The 21,129-nt window shown below is 41.6% G+C and overlaps 1 protein-coding gene across 3 annotated transcripts in view; it reads left to right on the forward strand.

Moving 5' to 3' along the window:
- The window catches only part of LOC308457563 (uncharacterized protein), a 280,871-nt gene that overhangs the window by 3,961 nt on the left and 255,781 nt on the right, over positions 1 to 21,129 (forward strand). The window lies entirely within an intron of this gene.

Consider the following 21,129-nt stretch of genomic DNA (forward strand, 5'->3'; position numbering starts at 1 on the left):
AACAAATCAGTAATAAAGTACTTCAAGATAAGAATACAAAATAGCAGTGCCAAGCAATAAAAACAAACAATCATAAAGTGATAGCTCATAGGACAATTCAGTTGCCATGTAACTTAAATTCATGCTGCAATGGCAGTGTTTTAGTCAGGCATCTGAAGATGCGTAGGGGAGAAGTGACAAATCCTCCTGGGTTAGGGAGTTCCACAGCTTGGCTCTACCACCAAGAAGGCCCCGCCAAACATTATTAGCTCAACACACCTCAGTTCATAAGGGGGGATACAGAGCAGGAACTAAGTTGAAGGGGAAATCCTCTCCTCCTCACGGAGGGGAGGCGTTGTGATCGGGAACTGTTCCCGCGCTGAGCAGGGGGCGTTCCGGCCCCCGCTCAATGTCATCACTGATGCGCCCCCCCAGTGAGCCTGCCTATCAGCTGCAGGCTCGGGGGCGGGGTTTAGCCGCTTAAACGCGGCCGCGGCAGCCCCCTTTCCCTCACTGCGCTGCTGGGATCGTCATCAGATTAAGATACCGTGCATGGCACTTTAAAGAGTATAAAATCCCAGGTTCCTGCCCTGAGGACCTTACAGTCTATAATTTGAGATAGGAAACCACAGAGGCACAGGATGGAAGCTGAAGGGGGATCAATAGGAGAAAAAAATACTAAGTTTATTTTATTAGTATAGTTCAGGCATCCCCAACCTGCAGCTCTCCAAATGTTTTGGCCTACAACTCCCATGATCCCTAGCTAACAGGACCAGTGGTCAGGGATGATGGGAACTGTAGTCCAAAACATCTGGAGGGCTGAATGTTGGGGATGCCTGGTATAGTTATATCACACCTTTCTACAAGAAGCTTAAGGTGGCATCCACGTTTCCCTATTTCATCCTTACAACCACCTTTTTAAGGCAGGTTGGACTGAGAGATGGTGATTGGCTCAAAGTTACTCAGTGAGCTTCATGGCTGAGTGAGTATTTGATCCCTGGTGTCCCAGATCGTAGTCCAACATTCTAGCACTACACCATATTGGCTTTAAGTTAAATATACATAGACTAGACTTGGTAGCAGGGCCTGGGAAACTACTATTGCAATGTTTTCTGGGTCCATGGGGCTGTATTTAAAGTGTTTGGAAGCTTCAACTGAAGCAGAAATATCACCACCAGATTGCTGATAGGAATTGATTGACCAATACCAGACTAATACGCCTCAGTCAATCTGCACTGGTTCCCCGCTCAGTTTAAGGTGCTAGGTCTTATCTTTAAATATCTAATCACCTTGGGCCTTGGGTACCTTAAGGATGCCCCCCTCTTCTCTCTAGGTGCAACATCTGAGATCCTTCTCCATGTGCTTCCACAGTCTGTGGTCAATGTTGTCTTGCAGTGGCAGCAGCCTTAAGAATTCACATTTACAGGGAGGCCCACTAGCCCCAACTTCAGGTGTTTTCATGAGTCAGGCAGCAACCTGTCTTTAAGAAGGCTCTTTTGGATTCAGCTAATCTTTATATTTCCTGGTTTTCTGTTGATTGAAATAGTGGCTAGTCCCCCTTGTATTATTGATTACTGCTGCTTTATTCTGCTAGCTGCTGCCAGTTTATTTCTTTTTAGTTTGATATTTGCTGTTGCTATGATTTGTTACAAGCTGCCTTGAGAGAGCTAGAATGTGTTTTAGCAGTTCTGTCTAAGGAACAGGCAACATGTAAGTTTAGAAACAGACAGAACAATTCAGAAATGGAAAGCATCAAGGGCATAGAGGCTTTGTTATGGTACTGGCATAGGCAGATGGGCTCAAGAAAGCACTAGCCATTGAGGTACTTCACAGTCCAAGTTAGTGCTGTGCCGAAGTCTGTCTTCCAGTTTCTCAAAAGTGTTCTTCCTCTGCTGGAGAGGCGTTTGTTTTTCAGCCTCATACTCACAGTGTTTGAGAATCTTTTTACAGTTTCTGTCATTGCAGGGTTGTGAGCTTACTAGGATGGTTACACGGTGCCCAAAAGCAATGCGTGCATTTTTCTTCCCAGTAAACATTTCTCCAGCAATCTCCAGCCCCCCCTGACTGCTCACTCTTCCTCATCTAAAAAGGCCCCATAAATTTTCAGTACAGTAGCACTATAATAATAATAATAATAATTTATTATTTATACCCCGCCCATCTGGCTGGGTTTCCCCAGCCACTCTGGGCGGCTTCCAAAAGAATATTAAAATACTATGATACATCAAACATTAAAAGCTTCCCTAAACAGGGAACTAGTCCAAGTAGCCATGCATTGCCCACGGAGATTGATCTGATTTGTAAGAGGAGGTTCAGGAACTACAGATCAAGGTGGTGCAAACTTGGGGGTTTCCTCTAATTCTGTGAAAGCTAATCACAAATACTGCTGGCTCTCAGGTATTTATGGGTCTCAAGTGCCTAAACTGGAAATTGAGAGTTGTATCCAATATTTGTCCTAGCCAGAGTAGACCCATTCAAATTAACGGACCTAAAAGGGTTGTGTCCATTATTTTCAATGGGTCTACTGTGCTGGGACAAGCATTGGACACAACCTTGAGATATGGAAGAATCAGTGCCACTGTCCATGGATCCATGGTCTCAAACGTTTTTTTCAAGGATACTACACTATGATTATTTTCTTCAAAAGAGTCCCTTATTACAGATGTATGCCTTCAAATTCTTTTTATCTACACAGGTCTTTCAGGAATATTTTAGAAGGCTTGTCAGTCTTCGTAATATGTTTGTGGAACTCTTCCTACAGCTTAATCTTTTTTTATTTTTTATTAAAGGCAACAGTCATCCCAGATGTCAGTTGGTGCCTGGAATTTAATAGGTGTTAATGAAAACAAATGCTTATGAAAGTCCAACTAGAGTCTGCTCCCTCACATCATTAACTGTCTCTCCCTTGTAATGCAGCTGTTTCCTCAGCTCCCTTTGGAGGTAAACATTCTATTTAAAAGGGGAAGGGTGCAATTCACATTTGACCTATGTGGAGGAGGAAAAACAGTAAGTGCTCTGGGGAAATTTCAAGGAATTATTATTATTATTATTATTATTATTATTATTATTATTATTATTTTACAAAACTAAACCTCAAAGACAACTATCAAAATGTTTCTGTTTTAAAAAGATAAAGTAAAAATACAGTTGCATAATATGGCTAATATTTGTTACCTTTATGTTGTTGTTTAGTCGTTTAGTCATGTCCGACTCTTCATGACCCCATGGACCAGAGCACGCCAGGCACTCCTGTCTTCCACTGCCTCCCGCAGTTTGGTCAAACTCATGTTGGTAGCTTTGAGAACACTGTCCAACCATCTCGTCCTCTGTCATCCCCTTCTCCTTGTGCCCTCCATCTTTCCCAATATCAGGGTCTTTTCCAGGGAGTCTTCTCTTCTCATGAGGTGGCCAAAGTATTGGAGCCTCAGTTTCAGGATCTGTCCTTCCAGTGAGCACTCAGGGCTGATTTCCTTAAGAATGGATAGGTTTTATCTTCTTGAAGTCCATGGGACTCTCAAGAGTCCCATGTTACCTTTATACTTGCCACTTTTTGTTTAGCAATGTCCTCTGCCCTTATCTATCCCTGTTTCTTGGGATGGGTTCTGCTGGTATCACAGTTGTTCAGCAAAGCTGTCCCTTTTCCCAATATACATTCAGTAATTTCAAGGCTGGCCTCGACAAATAGCAGTATGGGCAGCTGCCTTGGGTTTCAGAATTCAAGTGACACAGGGCTACTCTGCAAAGTTCTCCCTCGCCTTTAAAACTCAGAAACTTGGATTAAGCCACAATATTCCCCTCCCTCAAAGGACAATTAGCAGACAGTTTTTGTATGTTTCATATGTCACATTTAGAAATAATTATTACAATTTAAATAGAGCTACAGTATATATAGTTAATGGGCAAGTTCAAGGTCCTAGCTGCTCTTTCTTACGGTTCTTTAAGTTGGCCAGCCATTTAAAATAAAATAAAATGGTAGCCAAGCAAGTTCCACAGATGGAGGAGGAGGCCCACTAGATGTTATGTTTCCCAAAGCCCCCCCCCCCCAAAAAAAAACCCCTGGAGCCTGCCCTGAATATACGGTAAGTTTTCCCCACTGACCTTTATTTTACTTCTCCCCAAATGATGTCAGAGTACTAAACTGCAGCTTTCTGTGGGATCTGAAAAGCTGAAAAACACAAACATTTATAACTTCATGTTCCAGTTTAACCCGTGTAAACTGTGCTAAGCAACAGATTTTAGCTGTTCCCCACAGAGCTACCAATCTTGGCAGTCAATTCAGCCATCAGTAAATGAGTCATGGCAGTTGTACAAGGAAGGGGATCCATCTTGGTGCCAAATTCTCTGTTTGGGGACTACAGGTGCAGGTGAGCACTTATTCATTTATTATTTATTCAAAAAGCCCATCTGAAGGAAGAAAATGGAAGAAAGCTGTATGTTGTAAATATAGAGCATTACTGTTTCCAGCTTGGGCTGCTATTCAGTTCAAAACTTTCAAAACAGATGCTTAGAGCGCTACAAACTAATTAATAACTCAAGGGAAGCAGAGACGAGCATTATTTTTTTTAATGAATATACAATTCTATATAATAACACATATTGTGTACTCAATGCCATCATTTTAACAGATGCAATACAGATGCAATTTTTTAATGAGTGACATTTTAATTTATTTTTAATCTTTGCTGGAAGCCTCCCAGAGTGGTTGGGGAAACCCAGCCAGATGGGCGGGGTACAAATAATAAATAATAATAATAATAATAATAATAATAATAATGCAAGTCTTACTGAAGATGCGCAGTTGTGCTAGTTAGCCTCACTCATTTCACACACATGCTGAAACTTTTTTGATGCAACTATTAAGACTTTTCCTGGGTGGGGTCAGACATTTGTCAGGACTCTACCATGAGTTTCCCTTGCCAACTGATCAGTGAGTGCACATATAAGGGCTGGGGGTTTCCCATACACACAAAATTAAAAAGAAATTTGTTGTTTTCTACAAGCAAATATTTAACAAATGTGTAAAATAAGAGGTGCTACTTAGAAGTAAGCTTGCTTTAGCTGTGGAAGCTCCTCCTAATTTTAGCTGTTTTGAGACTGGATTTGATTAAGCATTGAAAATGGAAAACACTTAGTACATTATTAAGTGCATTGCCATTGTCATCATCATGTTTACGTGTTTTTGGGCAAAATGGGGAAAGCAGAATGATCATCTCAGTTGCAAGGACCCCACAAGGACCTGGAGATAGTGCAAAAATGGCTGGATGCATCATCTTCATGAAAACTACAGCAACACTGAAATTTCAGATGTGGACACTTGTAACAATTGTGTGTGAACAGTCAATATATGTTTGAATATTCCCCTGGGTTCTTGTGCAGCTTGATTCTCTCTTAAGAGATGTGGGAGCAAACTAACCTTGTCCCCATACTCACAGTGTCTGTATTAAACAGGGCTGCTATGATATCTTGATCCATCTACAGTTACCTGTGTTGAGATCCTGTTGCTTTGGAATAAGCCACAAGCTGGAATAAGGCAAAACATTTCCTGCAGCAAGTGCCTCTTAAGACTGTTTTCCATTTAGTGATGCCAACCAAATTATACGGGCCCTTTCTCTTGTGTTTATCATACATGTGATCTGATTGACCTCTCGCTAGCCAGTTCCAGCCTTGGTTTGTTTGTTTGCTCTGGTCTGTGCTGGACTTTCACAAGAGCTCCTCAGTTCACTTTTTTCAGCTTGTTTTTTAGGCTTTGTATCTGATTTCAGTTGCAGTTGCACAATAATTAAGCTACCAAGCTTGCTTATGAACTAAGGAGTGACTGTTACATTTCCTTCTTGTGCCTTCTCGTTGCTTTTTCACAGAGCTCTTTCAATGTTGAGATCTGAAGCAATGGTTTCCTTTCCTGGCCTGTCTCAAATCAATCTCAGTTTCTCATGGTACTTCACAAATGCTGTTTTATTTGCTTGATCCAACATGCAGGCATTAAACAGCAACAGATAACATATTAATATGGCTCATTAGACACAAAACACTCTTTTTTTAAAAAAAAATGTGTTGAATTTAATCCCTCTGAAGTGCCTCTTATTGCTGCTTTTCTAGTTCATGGGCGAGATTCTTTTTTTAGATGGATAGTAGAGGAGAATAAGTTTGCAAAAGCAAAAAAATGCCAAAACTAATGTATGGCCAAAAAAGATAGCTACATTTTGCATAGCATTTGCTCAGATGCAAATTTAGAAATAATCACTATAACTTAAATAGAAATACACAGCATTTGGGCATCATGGAGAAGATGTGAATGGACGACCTGAGTGCCTGTTCAGTTTGCTATTCAGATGCTAGTTGCTGATAAGCAAGTTCAAGGCCCCTGCTAGTCTCCCATGTTAGGCATTTGAACCAGGCAGCCATTCAGATAGAGTCCTGTCCTTAGTAACATAGGCCATATAGCCATCCTAGAAGTAATCCTACCTCCAAGATGGCAGCATCACTTTCTCAAGGATATAAGGAGCTGCCATATTGAAATGCATCTATGTCTACTCAAATCTACCACAATGCATGCTCTGGCAAGGCTTGCCTTAGCCCTGCTACATGAGATTTTAAACTGGGATTGCCGGGAAGTAAACCTGGTGTTAGAAGCATGAAAGTCAGATCAACCACAGATTTAGAAAGCACTACATAAAAATGTAGAGTTGTGAGTAGTTTTAAAACGTCTACATCTCCATTCTCTGTGGTCACCTAAACAGTAGGGCCATTTAAATTGTCAGTTACTGTGAGTGGTCATATTTGGAGGTTCCTCTTACCACTGCTTACCAGAACTGTAATTCCCAGGACCTTTAACAAACTACAGTTCCCAGGATTGGGTGGGAGAGGACAAGCCATGACTGTTAATGTGGTATAAGAGCGCTTTAAATGTATAATATGGATGTGATATATGCTGTCCTGATCTATAACTGTAGATAATGTTACCTATGGCTAATTTAAACCATCTTAAACTTAATTATGACTTATTTAAACAAATCAGCTTCATAAAATATGGTTTGAGGTTGACTTGCTTGAAACTAACTATAGTTAAAATTAACCACAGTTTGCTTGCTAGTTCCAGAGAACACGACAAGCTTTTGTTAAGCAAAATTGGAATTAAAAGCTTCCAAACTGCTCCTGGTGACTGTACTGAAGGAAAGGGAAGCAGGGAGTGTGTGAATCTTAAAGTTCACACCAGCACACATTGACATGGTCATTATCTTTTAAGGAGACACTTTCCCAAGTAGTACCTCACTCAGAAGTTGGAATCCCCAATGCAGTACTCATCATGGGTACCAGTGTGGCTGCCAGCACCTCCCATTACACCTCAGCAAATATCCCCTCAAAAATCCATAGTGTATGAGATACTATTTCTGTCTCTTTCTTGGTTCTTGTTTACACTGGCTCAGCCTCTGCCACACTGAATATGCCTCCTTAAACATGTCCACATTTCACTGACTGCTCTCCCTTCAATTCTGAACAGAGGAGGGGTACAAAGAGCTTTTCGTGAGTGAACATTCTTCCATGGGAGGGGGATGACTGATGGGGGAGCACGCCCACACCATTTTGTGGCCCTGCCTCTTTTTGCTGTTTTAGATGTGGCAGTCATTTTATGTTGTCCCCGCCCCCATGGCAGCCATTTTGTGATTGTCACCCAGGGCACTTCCTCAAAATTCCAAATGTGTCCACTGGGCCAAAATCCATTGTCAACCCCTGTCTTATCACACTCTTATCACATGGCATCTTGTCAAAAATAGTCATGCAAATTGCTTGAAGACCCTTTGACACAGAGCACTAAGCTGCTCACTCCTTGAGGCATACATTCCACATTTCTGCTGAGGTGATAAAACTGCTGCTTCAATGGAGGTAGCCCAGCCTGTTTGAGTTTGTCCTTGACATGCTTTTATGAAAATGAAAGCATAGACAGAATAAGGAAGGTCTTTGGAATTCGTTTATTGCCCAACAACTTCAAGCACCAGTGGCCTCAGTTCCCACATCCAGCTGGGTGATATTAAGTAAAGCCATTGGGTGGTGAGAGCATGTGAGACTCAGATCTAAGCATTTGCAACATTGTTGGAAAGGGAACATTTAACTTGTTGCTTATGTTGCCTCTGGGCTTTATGGTTTTCCTTTTGAGGGTTAGCAGGATAATTAAGGCTGCCAATCCTATATATTCTTACCTAGAAATTAGTCCCATTGAACTCATTGCTTCTAGGTTGGCACAGGATTTCAATATTAATTCTTTGTTTGAAATGAGTTAATGTCCCAGCAATGAAAAAGTGATGAAAAGTGTGTCATCCTATACAATGGTAAATAAATGGACTTTGTGCCTAAGGAGCCAAATAGCATATTAAAACAAAAGGGAACATTAATCCTCTTCTCCTAAATTACAGTATTCTTGAGGCTAGAGTATTTGTTGTGGGCATCTTGTTGTTCTGCACAAAAGGCTTATTATTCTGTTGTGTTTTGGAAACCTTAATGGGTATTAGTAAGTGAGCGTTCAGAGAATTTTTTGGCAATTTGTCTTAGCGAGATTTGTGTGAATTTAAAAATAGCTTTTAATAGCGTTTAATGGCTACTGCATTTCATGAGTTTGAGCAGCAAGACAGCCTGACCCAGTCACTTAGTGCTCCATCTCCCAGGTGGCATAGTTGAATGGAGCTTATGAGGAATGGCTTCAAAAACTGAACAAGCTGTTCCTAAATACTCAAAATGGACCACGGCCATGTGCTTTTAATAGACGCATCCTGCATATGCAACCTAAAAATGTCAGTTTCAACATTTTTAATTTTTTTAAATTGCTTCTTTTGTATCTATCATACTGTGTGTCCTAAGTATTTTCAATTATTTGTCCTTCCAAATAATTGGTTAGGTTAACCTTGAGTTAGGTTGCCATTACTGACATTTTGCAACTAGAAACTGATGAATGCTTGTTAAAGGCCACAGTGGGAAATTATGGAGAGGGATCTAAATCTATATTTGGGGCGAGGGGGGGGTCTAAGTTCTGCACTCTATTCCAGGTCCACAATGATTTTCAAGTGTATCGCAATCCAAAATCAGCCTAGCTGAATGTAGCCTGGTGCCAGCATCTCATCATTCAGCATGAAAAAGGTTACATTTTTGTGAGCATTCATTGTGGGTCGTTGCAGTTAGACTCAAAGGCACTTGCATTAAGTGCTCGCCATTTCCATTTCCAGGCCCCTTTTTGAGTGCTGCTGCTGCTCCTGCCACCACTTGAAAGGTAAGAAAAGAGGAAGGTGGGGAATGTTTCGAGGAACGGATACTAGTGTGGATGAATTTGGAGAACTGTAAGGATATGCGGGTGGCACTGTGGGTTAAACCACAGAGCCTAGGACTTGCCAATCAGAAGGTCGGCGGTTCGAATCCCTGCAACGGGGTGAGCTCCCGTTGCTCGGTCCCTGCTCCTGCCAACCTAGCAGTTGGAAAGCACGTCAAAGTGCAAGTAGATAAATAGGTACCGCTCCGGCGGGAAGGTAAACGGCATTTCCGTGCGCTGGTCTGGTTCACCAGAAGTGGCTTAGTCATGCTGGCCACATGACCCGGAAGCTGTACTCTGGCTCCCTTGGCCAATAAAGCGAGATGAGCGCCGCAACCCCAGAGTCGGTCACGACTGGACCTAATGGTCAGGGGTCCCTTTACCTTTACCTTTTAAGGATTGGCAAGGATTGCTGGAAGGATCCAATAATTCATTTCTGACATGGATTTTAATTCAAGCCAGGAAACCTATTTCATGGTGAGCTTTTACCAGCCCTGAAAGTTCATTTTCTTTAAAACAAAAAAGGAAAACAAGGGAAAAGCTGTGCATGCCAGTGGCCATCAAAATACTGTGAGCTTGATGCATTGAATGAATGTTTGCCCACCCTGAGCCTAAACACTTAAGAAAGGGACTCTACACTAATCATGCATGCGTACTAAAAGTACGGAACTGCCTTATACTGTGTCAGTCTAATGGTCCATCTAGCTCAGTACTGTCTACACGGACTGGCAGCATCTCTCCAGAGTTTCATGCAGGAATCTCTCCAATCCCTATCTGGAGATGCTGGGGATTGAAGCTGGAACCTTCTGCATGCAAAGCAGATGTTCTACTCTTGAGTTACGGCCCTTCCCCAACCCTTCTCATAAATTTCTATCATTTCTCTGCTTGATCATTAACAACAACAACAACAACAACAAGAAAACACCTAAGCCCCAAAGATCCAAATTCTTAAGTCTCCCACATAAGGAAGATGTTCTGCTTCCTCTGTTTTAGTTGTTTTCTGCCCTCTGTTTCAAGCTGAGGCATGAATTTGCCTTGTGACCCTTTGCAAAAGAGGGAAAAATCTGTGCATGCAGCATTAGCACAGTGAGCATAAAGCCCTCCTTGTCTTTTGTGTCTTTTGTCTGAAGGCGACTGTGCACGTGACAAAAGCCACACAGATCTTGAGCAAATGTTTGAAGAGCTTCTTGCACAACAGAGCTGAGCAAACATTCAGGCATACCATTTTTAACGCAGTGAGGGAACACATGGCAGCAAATGTGCTGGCACCAAGTACATTAAATGACGTTTGTACTGCAGAGAATAAATGGCACGAGAATTTGGTTCCTGTGCCCGTTTCTGCAAGGAAGAGGTGCTGCGCATTTTAGATGTCATTCAAAACTAACAGAATAGTCCCATTGTAGGACTGCAGTAACAAGCTGCAATCCTCCAAGCCATTCCTCTAAAACAGGTATGGGGAACTTGTAGCCCTCCAGATGTTGTTGAACTCCAACTCCCATTAGCCCCAGACAGCCTGGCCAGTAGTCAAGAGTGATGGGAGCAGGAGTCCAGCATAATCTGGAAGGCCACAGCTTCCCCAGCCTTGGTCTAAAATTTGAGAGCCCATGATTAGTGGCTCGTATTCTCAAACTGTCCCTATTTTTTGCACGTGTCTCTGGTAAAACACTGCCACTTGCATGTCCTTATTTGCTATTGGGATGGGAAATTCTTGGGAATCTGGATATTTGTTTCGTAAGTGGACTCAAATACACTGAATGGAGAGGGACCATAGCTAGTGGGTACAAAGTTCATGTTTCATATATGAAAAGTCCTAAATTCACCCCTGTCCTGTCCAGTTAAACGGCTGCAGAACACTGGAGAGATTCTGTCACTCAGGGTGTACAAAACGGGTTAAATTATTTGACCTTGCAGAAGCCAGTTTCCTATTTCCCTGTGGTTGTTCAGGTTTCAGCTCCTTCTACTGCTTCCTTGGATGATAATTCTGTTTAGTGGAACCGGAGGCTTGTTGATCTCAGTGCATTTTCATATAAATGTGCACTCACAAACAATGTGGCAGAAAGTATTGTGCAGCATGACATATATATCACATGTTGCCACTTACAAGGCTCATTTAGGATTATTGCAAATGATGAGCATGTATCAGTCGCAAGGGCTGAATGTGATCCTCTAAACCCCTCTATCCAACCCTTGGGAGTCTCCACAGCCATGCCCCCTCTCTCAAACCTAGGGCTGCCAAACGTTCTGGATTTTCCTGGACATTACCAGATTAGACATCCGGGGAGAATTTCCTGGGTCTTAGGCAATTCAATTTTGGGGTGTCCTGGTTTATACTTTTTGAAATATGGCAACCCTACAAACCACTCCCTTCACCATCCTTCCTTGCATGCTTTTGTTAACCAGAATGTGGCCTTGGAATGTGGTTCTGCTTCTTGTTTGTCTAGATGGAAGAGTTTGTTTTATTTTAAAGCATTTATAAACGGCACAAGATTTCAAAAATCTCTAAGTGGCATCCAGTTTAAAAAAAGCAAACAATATTTCATTAAAACATTAAAGCGCAACGTGAAAGCAGTAAAACACAAACTCACACCCAAAGCCCATATAAAAGGGGGAGGGAAGCAAATCCAGAAGATTCAAACATGTAAAACAAAGTCCAATCTTCTGGGTGTCAGGGAAAGACCCAGACAAAGAAACAAGTCTTTGTAAGATGTCTGAAGTAACTGATGGGTGCTGCTTTCACTAAGGGCACAGAAAAGACATTCTACAGTACAGGGGCAAAATGGCCAATGAGACTCAGTAGGTAGTGGTGCTATAAGGAGACCCCCCCCCCCAGATTATCTAAGTGATTTTATGGATCTATACAGGCACATGTGATCTTTCTTGTAACCCAAGTTGTTCAGGGCTTTATATGTTAACAACAAGACCAGTAGCTGATTTTATATATGTGAAGAATTTAAATTTTAAAAAATCCTCTAATTTTGTGCACCAAAGAGCTTTAAATCATAGGCAATTTAATGTGAAAGGGTTTAAAATTGCAGTCTGCAAAATCATGAGACAGGCTGTCCTATGGAGGCAAAAAGCATTGCTAAAGAGAGGTTCAAGTAGAAGTAGGAAGAAGGGCAAAGGGAAATCTTGGAACAACAACAAAGGAAACAGGAAGGGGACACAAATGTGAAGTGATTTCAGAAACAAAGGCTTGCAAAGACTGTTCACACTGAAGAAATTTTTGACTGAAATGCTAAAGTACACAGTATAGAACAAAAGCTGTGTTGAGGCTGTTCCCGCTTTAAGCTGCCCCACCAGTAAAACCAAGTCCATGGAGTAGCTTACCACATTAAGTGCACCATCTATGCCATCAAAATTTTATGTATTTATTTATATTCATTTGAAATATTCCTGTCCCATCTTTCTTACAGGAAGGAAATCTGAAGCAGCTTAAAATATTGTATTTAATTACTTAAGCGGGGAAAATATTTAGCAGCAGTTTGAGGCTTGCTTCTGCCTTCTGAACCATTTGATTTATTTTAGTTCTCTGGAAAGTTTATGCTTGCTATTTTGTGTCAGATGGCACATCAAGCCAGATTTTTTGTTTTAAAAAAGAATGGAGTGGGAGTATTGCACAAGGGATAAAGGGGGGGGGGCATGTTTTTGAGTAGAAAGTTTCTTAACCTTTTCCCCTTTAGGCTTTTGAACGTTCCCTCCATATCATAACAAACCTTCTTCTCTTCTATAAGACATGTCTAATGTGGCACTGGCCTGGAATCTACCACAAGGAAGTGCCAAATATGTGAAACTGATGATTGCCATGCTGTTTTCCTCATGTTCTTTGCTGCTGAATCAATTCAGTGCCAGCTGTTGTTGTTCCAAAAGAGTAGAACTGTTAGTGTGTTGTGGCAAAACCCCCCAACAAATTCTGTGACATCTTAAAGCAAAGGTGAGGAACCCTCTACCCTCCAAATGTTGCTGGATGACAGTTCCACTGTCCCTGAAATATACTCGGAGTCGAGTGTGAATTTCATGCTCCTTATTCAGCTTGTAGTAGCAATGAATGAAACTTCCCCCAAAACATCTAGCTATATATACATTATTTATACAATGGGCCCCGCATGATTGGCTAATTCTGGGCTGCTCCTGTAGGCCAATCAGATTGCGGATTCCTTCCTCCAGAAGCCTGATTGGCTGCTCCTGCAGGCCAATCAGGTCGCTGATTGACTTCCACCTGGAGCTGGATTGGGTGGCTCCTGCGGACCAATCAGACTGCTGCATCCTGGATCCTATTGTTCTGGAGAGCCTTGCCTTAAGACATTTGTTGTGGCATGAACTTCCAAGGCAAAGGTATTGGAGGTGAGCTTCATGCGTCTGTTGGAAGTGGGTTTTTGCGTAAGAAAGATCATGCAACAGTTCATCTTTTAGTCCCTAAGGGGCCATGAGGATTTTTACAGTGCAAACCTATACATGTCTACACCATTGCGTTTAATGGGTCTTATTCCCTGAGTATAGGATTGCAACCTTAGTTGCAAGCAATACGTGAGGTCAATCAGCTGAATTTGAGGTGTGCATTCCCTACTTAAGCAGTTGTCAGTGTGGTGTCTGTGGGCACACACATGCCCTTATATGTCCTCCTTGGTGCCCCAAGTGACACAACAATAACAACAACATGCAACACATTGTGCTAAGGTCATGGGCAACTAATGGATGTGCTTTAGATTTATAGCATGCCTCAGCCAAAAAGAACCTCCCTCTTATCCCCATAGCCAAATAATGTCAAATTAAGCATTCACTGTGATGCCTCATGCTTTCCTGACTTATGTTTGAGCCACAAAGGCCAGCTCAAAGAGATGCTACTGAAAGGCACTTGGGCTTGACTTTCATGTGTGTATGAAACTCAGGGATCAAGCACTGAGGGCTGTGTTCCCTCGTGGGCAATCTTCAGGAACCACATGTCAGTGGTGGGTGAGGAAACAGATGTGGCTCTGATATTTTCACAGCAAGCTGCACTCCAGCCATGCAGAAGCGAGAGGTTTCTACATGAGTATCTGTCTATCCAGGCAAGATAGAAGTATTATCATAGTTCAATGATATCTTCCAACCAAGCAAAAATAAGGAAACACCGGAGCAGGACCGGCGTGGGATATAGTCTGGTAGTTGGGGTGTGATGTGGTCTGGAGAGAGCACTGAGGGCCAAATAGAAAGGTCTGGAGGGCTGCCTTAGGCCCCTGGGACTAAGGTTATCCACTCTTGGTGTACGGAATAGCCGCATAAGGTGTTGACCTTCTTGTTAATTCGGTTGTTAATTGTGATAACACATTTGGGAGATTCGTGGTGTAAGAAGAGGTTGCATCCTGCCATTTACTACCCAACAGAGCCAGATCCTGAAAGTTAAAAGAAAACCCAGTAGATATAAAATCCTCAAATGCTGGGGAAATAGAAACAAAGACATATCAGTCGTGAGCAGAGACTGAGGCTGCTGGCGGTGCAGGGAGAGAAGGACCTTGTTAAGTAAGAGACAACTCTGGAATGATTGGACAGGCTTCAGCAGGTCCTGGCTTCACATCATATCACACCATGCTCCAGCTCCAGACAGTATGGAACCACTTGGGCATTTGACATCCACTCTCCTGGAATGCAGACTAAGTCGATTAGGTAGTTCAGCTGATTTAGAGAAGCTTCTGGTTTAAATACAAAACCTGAAGCTTACTAAGTACTTCAGCTGTCTTCAGAATACATATGGTAGAGGAGGACGCTGGGCAGTCACCAGGAATTCCTCTTTGCATCCTATAATTCTGAATCCGTTCATAAGAGTGACATCTATTGTCATAACCTATTATTACATTATGCCCAAATACTTGTCCTTTAAGCCAGACAGTTCAAACGAAAATGGAGGTGGTGGTGGTAGGAATTCATCTGCTTTTCTACCTCGAAAAAAAGCCTCACAGTCTGATGGGAGTTGGTGTGCAGTCTCCCTGTGCTACATGATTCCCTATGAAGGGGAAGGGGAATGCCAGCCCATAAGGCCAAATCGGAATGATAACTCTTTGTGCCAATGCCATTTGGACACCAAAGTGGAAGCCTGAAGGGGAAGAGTGTCCCTGAGAAATACTTAAATATTTCTGCTGTGGGGTGGAGTCCTCCTGAAACCTTTGGCCTGGTGGGATTGGAAGCAGTGGAATCAACTTCTAAAAAACCACACCATTTGGGTATGGCTAAGGTTTTAAAAGTATGTATGTGTGTATGTAGAAGTCTAATGTTAAAGGACCCGAGATGACGATGATGATGATGATGATAATGTTGTAATGTATGAAAACTATTATTATTATTAATTCATAGCTTTTAATAAAATGTCTCAAACTGGCTTACAAAATATGGCAGTAGGCAAATTACTATGAAGGAAGAATTTTTTTTCACTAGGTAGGAATGGGTGCTTGAGCCTCTGAACAGAAGGTTTGGCTCAGAAAACAATACTCTGTGAACTCTTGTCCTAATTTCTATATACATAAAACTAAAATGGCTTGAGGAAATCGGTGTGGTGTGTAGAGTGTTTGTCAAAGAATTCACATCCTTTCATTTCATTTTTGTTTCCTTGTATTGTGGTATCACAGCTCTATGTCTTTACTCATTAACTGCTAACATTAAAAGTGTTGTTTTAACACTGACCTTGACTTTAACACGGTTGGTGCTTTTTCTACAAAGGTTAGGAATTTGCAGTGGCATCTAGCGAGCTGGAAAACAATCAGACCTGAAAGTTTTTTGTGTTTTTTTTTACATCACTCCCCCTGAAACAATACACGGAGACAATATTTTCCTTTGCTCTCTCTGTCACGCACCATTTTGATTTCCAAGGGCACATGTGCATTTGCACAACTTTGTTCTTGAATTTTGTAAAACTCAGTTTAAATTAAAGAGAGAGAAAATATTAGATAGGAATATAGGGAGCTGCTTTAGTGCTTTATACCAGGGCAGACATTTTGATCACCGGGCACAGTAATGTCTAAATGCTCTGCGAATAGTCCTGCCCTCCACCCCAAACCAAACAAACAGGTACAGGGTGGGGGGGCAGGATGGGCTTCACAGTGAAACACGTGAGAAGTGATCTTGGAACTGCAGTTTATCCCAAGCCAGCAGTGTAGTGCGGCTACAAAAAAGGCCAAATGCCATTCTAAGCTGCATCAATAGAACCAGAGTTTCCAAGTTCATGAGAAGTAATAGTTCCACTTTATTCTGCACTATTCAGACCACAGCCTGAGCATTATGCTCAGTTCTAGGAATGACACTTTCAGAAGGATGCAATCTGGAATGGTTAAGTTTATTAATGATTAAGAGACCAGGGAATAAGAAGACTTACTCTGTTTTATTTCCCCTTGTTTGCTTCATTGTTTCTGAGACCTGCCCTTCTGCAATTTCTTTTTTTTCTGTGCAAAGTCCAGATCTGTGATTTAATTGGTGGGAGTGGATTCTGCTCACAGTCTGCAGGTACCTCCTAATAATAGCGCTAGGCAGACATCAGCCTAGACGTGTCCAAGATCAGTTTTTAATCTGAATTTTATTACTAATGACTAATGGGGAGAAAAAGTGTGATTGGATTTTTGGCTCATTTCTAATTGCTGGCTGACTCAACAGAATTTTTACCAGTTCTCTCTCTCTTGTAACTTCTTTATTATCTGTGGAAAATACACCACCAGCACCATCAACACATAGTTCCTGACCTTTGCAACAGTTCTGAAACCAACAGGCACATTTTGCACATATTAGCTGTAATTTATTGATGTCCATGGGAGGTAAGAGCAACATTTATTTTCCTAGTCAAATTGTGGCTTAAGAAAAGCATTACAGAAAGTTGATAAGACTCTTCCTCTTGATGGAAATATTTATGCACACATCCTTATTGCACTTGTAGGTGAACCAGGGAAATCCCTCCATATGGAACTGCACTATCAAAACCAACCAACCAACCAACCAACCAACCAACCAACCAATACCCCTGCTTTATCAGTTAGATTTTGTACTAGAACCATAGAATTGTAGAGCTGGAAGGGACCACAAGGAGCATCTAGTCCAACCTCCTGCAATGCTATGCTAAGAGTGCAATCCTGCACTTATTTATTTGCAAGCCAATCCCATTGAACTCAATGAGGCTCACTTCTGAGTAGACATGTATAGAATGGCACTGTTAGTGTCATACAGAGTGCATATCTTCTGCCTGGAAATGTTTATGTCCTGGGCAGACAAGCCTGCCCAGATGGTTAGAAAGTTGATGCAAATCTTAATATGTTTTCAGTCCATTTTTGTTCTAACTTTTTGAACGTCTTAAATTATTGTTGTTAATTTTTCTTTGCGGTAATTTTATTGTTTTCTCTTTTTTTGTAAACCACTCTAAGGGATTTTTTAAACAACCAAGCAGTGTATAATTTTGTGTGTGTGTGTGTGTGTGTGTAAAACACCTCATCATACAGATCATTTTCTTGATATATTTTTTCTTTAGTTATAACAGGTTATAAACCCTGTTGTTCAAATGGATACTGCATTTTGAGGCTGATCTTATTAATGGCTGGGTTGGGACATTAATAATAGAATAAAGATTGCAGCAAAAAGGAAAGGGACCCAAAGCCACACAGGAGTTAGCAAAAGAACATAAGGAAGAATCATTCTGGATTGGTCATGATTGAAGAGTCAGGGCAGAGTGGCTTGGACATAAGGGATGGACAATGGAAGAAGGTGGAACATGAGAGAACAAGAGTAGGATGAACTGAAATCCCTTAAAGTACCTTTTTCCATTGCCCAGGCAAAAGCCAATGTTAGGCTCATGCTGCATTTGCCCAGAGACATATTACTGGTAGTCTGTCAGTACCACTGAAGTGGAAGTCTCTCAGCTAGGTAGGCATTTCTGGTAAAACCTAGTTCTGTGCAGCTTATGAGGCTGTGTTCCAGAATTGGCTGTTGAGATGGCCAGTCCCCGGCATAAATCCCCCATCATATTCCAGGAAATGGAAATATTATTACTGCAAGCAGTTATCCTTTGTACATACATAAAGCAGAAAAAGACACTTGGAGGCATGTAGGAAAAGTTTATAGTCTTTACTCTTATTTCATTTTAATGGATTATATGCAAAGTGGCATACTGCTTTTGATGCCGAAGCAGTTCTCTTTCATTGCCTATAGGTAAGCCATCCTAAGGGGCTAAGCATAGCTGCAAAGGGAATTTGGTTCAAGAAAATAGCGCAAGAGAAAGGGCAATCCTTCCCTCCCCCTGAGCTGCTCCTCCAATCAAATACAGAGCCTTCTACAGTGGCTTCAAAGTAAAAGCAAACCTTTGGGGAGATCCAGTCATACAGTTTGGCTCTAAACAAGTCTATTCTCTTTATCCTTTTAGTAGAAAATGTCGAATTTTTGCTGCATTTTCCTGTCCTTTTCCCACAGCTCTTTACAAAATAGCAGGAAATGACTATTGTTTTGAGGCTAGTTTGATTTATTTTTAAATGTTGGATGCCAAAGGTTGTTTCTTCTTCTTCTTCTTCTTCTTCTTCTTCTTCTTCTTCTTCTTCTTCTTCTTCTTCTTCTTCTTCCCAAATTCATTTGCAAAAGAAATCCAGCTGTTAGGTTACAAGGAGAAGGCACTTTTCAGCTTTAGGGCTTCACTACATCTAGGAAATACAAAAGAGGAGTTGTCACAGGGACAAATCCAAAGGGCTAATGATGCTACAGTGTGCATCTAAGGGCTAATCCAGATTTCTGCTTGTGCTGCTGCTTCCTCCTGGGAAAGCCTGCTCTTTAATGCTGAATCAGAGCATACTGTACGTTAGTCAGGTTTTTCACAGATTTACATTTGCTCTGATTTAGCACTAAAGAGCAGGTTTTGCCTTGGAAAGTGACCGGACAAGGGGAAAACCACTAGGACCTGTGCTTTCTAGCCACAATACAACACATATGTACAAGCAAAATGCCACGACCAGTTCTATTGAGTGCATAAATGAAATGAAATACTTACCAATTCATGTGATGTGGGAACAGTGCGACAACGAGTCTGAGTGACTTCCACTCCTTTTCCACATTTCCAGGGTAAAGTGAGAAGGGGCATTCCTTTATCACAGGTATATTATTATTAATTTTTATTGTTATTATCATCTGGTGAAGCTATGGCTCTTCAGATGTCTCCGAACTACCATCAGCCCCAACCAGCATGACCAGTGGTTGAGGATTATGTAAGTTGGAGTGCAACAATGTCTGGAGGAGCACAGGTTCCCCATCCGTGCTCTATGGATACTCAATGTGGAGTCAGCTCATACATCTCCCCCCCCCACCTCCATTCTGCTTTGCAGAATTTCTTGGATGTGAAGTTCTTCCCATCTGCACTTTCCCATCTCATGTCAAACTATCTGAAGTGACAGTATAAGTATATATGAAAATCTATGTATTTGGGGCTGATGCAATGTAATAGTGAAGAGCTATGAGTCAAAGGAATCCCTCATCCACATCTCATTTCAGCTCAGCTATAAATTTTAGGCAGGACACCATCAGTACTTTTACCTCCATATTGCAGAAGGGGACAGGAAGCTAAGGGGTAGAAGAAAAAGCCTAATGCATTTCAGACCTCTCAGGTCCTCCTTCAGGGAATTCTACAGATAAAATTATTTGTATGCAATTTTGTTTGGGAATTCTGAGAACTGCATGTACTACCTTTGTATATCATAACAGATTTAAAAAGAACAATGAAAGAATAATTGTAACCAATACAAATGGAAAACGTGCCTAAAGTGTTTGTGGTTATATATTAATATGGTGAAAGCAGTATATCTACAATGACAAACATTGATTACTTAAACACAGCAGTTCAATCTTTCTTTGTTGTAGGCTCCTCTTTCCTTCTACTGAATAATAATGCTGGCTTATTTCACACTATTGTTAAACAGATTGCTGAGATAATGTCCAAGAGCTGCCATTTCAGTACTACATTGTTATTTAAAACATAGCTTTATTTCAAACTCACAATCTGATTTTTTGTTGAACTAAGAAACATTTTTTTCCCAGCAAAAATGCACTGTTGTAACTAAGTATGAAATGTAGCAATAAACCACTAGTACCAAAAAGTGAACCCAGGGGCTATGGCAGCAGGGAGGGATATTGTAGGGTTGGGAAAGGTCCAGAAGAGGGTAACAAAAATGCTCAAGGGCACAGAGACTCCCTTATGAGGAACAACTGCCTCCATGGATGGCAGCAGTAATGTTTCTGAATACCAGTTCCTGAAAACCACAGTGGAGAGTGTGCTCTCGCACTTAGCTACTGGTTGTGAGTTTCCTGCAGGCATCTGGCTGGCCACTGTGAGAACAAGATGCTGGATGAGATGGGTCCCTGGCCTGACCCAGCAGGCTCTTCTTATGTCCATCAGTTAATCTTAGAGGTTATGGAGGTAGCAGCTCTTGAAAGGTGCTACCAAAATCCTTTTACATACGTTGCATATTTTCAACCGTAAGGCTAGAGCCATTTAAAACAAACAGACAAACAAACAAACAAACAAAAACCGTAGCTGTATGCTTCTCTTTTGGTTTCACTGCAGTTCTATACAAAATCCCATATATGTGGCGAGTTCCGATGTGTGGCGAGTTACTACCAGGTTCGGTAAGCCTCCTAACAGATTAGCCCACGTTATCTTTATGATTGCGTGCCACAAGCAGTGAATAGGATGGAGAGAGAGAGAGAGAGAGAGAGAGGGAGAATGATTTTGAACTACTGAGCTGTGGATCAGACAAGGAACCCAGCCAAGTGAAACAGACGAATAGTAGCTCTAGGCATTGTCATGCCAAGTACCTAGGCTGCTTTGCAGGCAGCTTTAGAGAGGGTTTTTTTAAAAAAAAAAAAAAAAAAACAGA

This window comes from Podarcis pityusensis, assembly GCF_964106645.2.
Source record: "Podarcis pityusensis genome assembly, chromosome: 10".
NCBI classification, from domain to species: domain Eukaryota; kingdom Metazoa; phylum Chordata; class Lepidosauria; order Squamata; family Lacertidae; genus Podarcis; species Podarcis pityusensis.